This window comes from Haemaphysalis longicornis, unplaced genomic scaffold (assembly GCF_048455015.1).
Source record: "Haemaphysalis longicornis isolate Haplotype H1 unplaced genomic scaffold, Haemaphysalis longicornis Haplotype H1 scaffold_4, whole genome shotgun sequence".
NCBI lineage: Eukaryota > Metazoa > Arthropoda > Arachnida > Ixodida > Ixodidae > Haemaphysalis > Haemaphysalis longicornis.
This window is the reverse complement of record NW_027526361.1, coordinates 121,124,318-121,128,748: the sequence shown is the minus strand read 5'-3', so window position 1 is coordinate 121,128,748 and position 4,431 is coordinate 121,124,318.

The following is a 4,431-nucleotide window of genomic DNA, read 5'->3' as shown; positions in this document are numbered from 1 at the left end:
AAATATTGATTTTGAACATCCATTTATTAAGGGTGATTGTGGCGAGTCAGGTTTCTGCGCTATAGCCGGAACACAGCGACGTACCTGGGAATGTGCCTTGCACCCCATAACGAGCGCTGTAACGTCGCAGGTGCATAGTTCGGCCATATGTCGTCACTAGGCACTGTAACAATGGCAGCAAATGAAGGTACTGGTGACTTTTCAAGCAGCTGCGCAAGATGGTGAGATGGTGCTACTTGCCGAATGTACAGACGCAGTTCCTGAATAGTCATACAAGTTGCTATTGATTGGTCTTGAGCAATGCAAACAATTCCCGCTGTCCACGCACACCGGCGCAAATTAAAAAAAAAAAACACGCGCCAAGCCTGTGAGTGGATACTCCGGATTTCATAAAGATTAGTAATCATGTATGTTATATGGCGGGCAAGCGTCCGAGAAGAGCGCATGGTACAGCTGGATAACTCCTTTAATTTGAAGTTGTTGGGAGGGCTGGTAAGTTTCTCCTTTTGGAACCTCATATATGTGCACTCCATAATGTATCCCTGTCGATCACAACGGCAAGGAATGTGTGATTTCTAGAGTATGGCGCTGCCTTCCACTTTATTGTTCTGATATATCGGGAAATGGCCCTTCGGGTAAACGCCACCACCACACACATGTTATAAGTGCGGACACTGCGTGCGTAGGTATAAACTGGTGACATGGGCCGATTTCTGAAGCCGTGCCTGTAGCTGAGATGGCATAGCTGTAGCGGAGATGGCCGAGCTGGCGTAAACTTTGTGGAAAATAAATAACTAGGTTTTTGCTTTTGGGTCGCATGGTCTTCTAGTCAGTGTGGATTAAGAGAGTAATTATTGTGAAAGTTTAGGAATGAATCCCCTATTTATGCACAGAAGAAAAGTGCCCTAGCATGAATCCTTGTGGTACTCCCACGGAAGCACACATGAATGGATACTCTTGAAATTTTAAATTGCCGCTCGCTGCGGACCATATCTAAGATGTCAGAAACTGTAAAGGCGCACCACGCAGGTGATACTAGTTGAATTTTTCGCAGCAAAGTAACGGCATCAAAGCGGTCAAAAGATCCTGCATAATCCATTTATCTTCATAATGGCAAACCCAACGCACAGAGAAAGCACGCTTGCCTTTGATTGGCCTGTAGCTTTGAGGTTATGGTTAGCCTGGTGGTTTTAAATAACAACCATGAGTAACGAGCACGTTCTCAGAGACGTCATTCCTCAGTTCTTAAAAGAAATAAACTTCTAGTAGCAAATGTGCGCCTGAGGTGAATTTGGGTGCTCAGAGATACAACTGGCACTGCAAGAGCAAGAGTCCATCGTACGTGATTGGGGTAATAAGCGGTGATTGCCAAATATACTTCTAGAATGGTCGTAACAATGCATAGAGAGAATATGAAAGGAGCGAAAATTTCTAGAAATATGAGGGATCCTCAGGACTTCCTAAGAATGTTAAGGCGAAAGCCTATAGTTGGACCTTCCGTTGATCGGCCCTTCATGTAACTCTGTTCAACTTCCGTATTGCTCTCGTCAGCCCGCTACCACAGTTTCATGCATAACCTCTTCTTCGCGACGGCGGTTACGCCGAGCGGTCTTTCGAGCTGCTCCAGCCTCTTTTACGGCTTCGTACTTTCCCGTTCTTCCCCGCCCGCAACTAGGACCTCATACATCGTCACTTATAGCGACCGAAACTCTGAGCCCGCGCGTTCAGAATGTACAACCGTCTGTCGCCCTTCCTCCGAACCTTCTACTGGCGCTGCTGTTTCCCGTTCGCGGTGCACGCTCCCGGACCGTGCTGGAATTTTTTCTAATAAAACTGTTTCTAAGTTTTTCTGTGCCTCGCGATGCGAGCAGAAGACAATAAGCTGTCACTTAAAAAGAACCCAAACTATAAAATTTCTAAAAAATGTGTACCTTAAAATTAGAAATAAAACGCCCCGCGATTCGATGGGCACAATCTGATTCTTCAAATTACTTCTCGATTGCTCGGTTCACTTTTTTTCTTCAGGTGTATCGCAAAACAGCTGACCGTCCTGACAAGACCAGGCATCAAATACGCGTAGTTGCCCAGGTTCTGGCCGAAGAATGTAAATATAGTCACCAAAATGATAGGCACCAAAAGAATGAACATACCTCAACTGCAGCCCTGATACTACTAAACGACATTACTTCCTTGTGCTTCAGTTTCACAGGGAGGGCACGAGCTCCAGAGAAATTCGTCGCAATGTCATGGTGAATATTCTTGATTACGCTGTGTTCAAAGATATACATTTTGTCTTGTGTAATTACTTTTTAAGTTCAATAGCTTAGAACACACCGATTAAGTGTCGCTAACGTGGCTACTTTCGCTTTATAGGGTGAAATGCAAAGAATAAAATTTCTTTACAAAAGCACTTGTCAACTCAAGACGTCAAGAATTCAGCCGCCCTGGCGCACATACGGCGCACAGCATGGCTGCCTGCTCAAAAAATAAAAAAAAACGGCCGAAAGAATGCTCGCATAGGCGCAAACGTTTTCAGCGAAGCTTTTGTACACAATGTTAAGTAAACGAAAGGGAAAACCGAGTAAAATTGTATCTAGGTAGGATTTGGACCAGGGACTTCCGGAATGCCAGATGAGCGCGCACCTACAATACCACAGCAGCTCGGTTAGTCTAACTGACGAAAGCTAGACCTAGCGAACGTGTAGGCTTGCAATATCCCCCTCTTAAAGGGGTGGTTGCAGTTTGAAGTCACTTTGAGAACTCTCAGGTATCAGTGGAGCGCTTCCCAAAGCCACCGTCCTTGTAAGAATCCTGAAGGTACGCGTGCAGAACGCCGTGATTTGACGCAGATAAAGTTCTCCCAACCAACCTGATGCAACTGGCCGGAACCGGCACAAGCCCTCTCCCCAACCTCTAATGGCGGCAGTTTTTAAGTTACCCCAAGTATGTTCAACTAGAATGTATTATTTTGTTTAGTCCTTTGTTCGCACAGACTACCGCGCAGAGCCTCGGAGTAATGCGTCGTCCATGTGCTGTGCGGCCTCCGATGCCACCAAAAAAGCAGGCCAGCGAACATAACCGATTGAATTGGTAGTCCCTTACAATCAATTAGCAAAATTGCTGCCTGCAAATGTACAACAAGCAACAAAAGCTAATATACTTACCACATCAGCCATCCACTGGACTAAAGTTTGTGGCCACCATATGAAAGGTACAGGGCAATAGATGCAAGTACAGTCAAACCCGGTTATAGCGAACTGTAATATGCGCCGCGATTAGTTCGATATATCCAATAATTCGATATAGCCTAACCCGTTCTTAACGAATTTTCGTGTTACTCGTTCGCAATAGGCGGGACCCCCTCCTTCCCCCCCCCTTCTATTCCCACATAGCGAAACGAACACATAAAGTATGGCATTACCTTACACAATACAATCCATTTATTGCATCAAATAAAGCTACTTTCCGCCTTAACTGCCTACTTAGCAAGAAAGGGATGATTTTTGTTTTCACTTTCGCTTTGGCGGCACCAACTAGCACCGCATTCTCTACACGAGACATCGTTTGCACCAGTTGAAGTACGCGTCCTTCAATATCGAAGCAATATTGGCGGAGAACATCGACTGGCAAAAGCGCTTCATAAAGCGTCGGACGGCTTTACGTTGCGATGACATCATCAGTCTCTTCAGTGCTTTCAGCAGTGCCAGCTGCCATGACATAGGCGACGGTGTGTGTGCTCGAACGGCTCACAGTGATGGCAACATCGTCGTCAAAACTCAGGAAATCCTCTGAGGAAGGCAAGCTCTTCGCGCACTTTGCCGATGAGGCTGTCTTGGTCCGGATTCGCTGGCTGGATGGGCTCCGTCGTGAATCCCGTGCGTAGGAAACAGTTACGGAAGGTGTCCGGCGTCATGCCGGTCCATGCGAGGCTCAACATCTAAATCGTGTCCAATCAGCATTTCAATCGCCGCTCCGAGACCACGCATTTCGGTGGCAATTGTGGACGAGCCGAGTTCAAAATATACGATGTGAACTTCGTTTAAGGAATATGTTTTGCATGTATTTTCGCAACTGATTTCTTTTTGTTCAATCTATAGCATAATTCGCTCTATCCAGGTTTGTTATAATCATGTTTGACTGTAATTCATGATTTTATTGACCAGAATTGCAAAAAAAACATATCAGGTAAAGAACAGGCAATTGAAAAACTTTCCATTGTATTTATTTCAGCGTTCTCCCCCCAACAGCTGCTATTTTTCTATTTCGGGAGCTCACCAATGTACACGCTAATTTTGAGAACATATGTGTGGCTTACCGGTGCCCCGATTTTGGCACCTATTTTACTCTATATTGTTTCATTTATGCAGTAGTTACTCAAACCATGATATTTCAAAGAGCAGTAAATAAATGGCTTAAAAAATTAAAAATGCG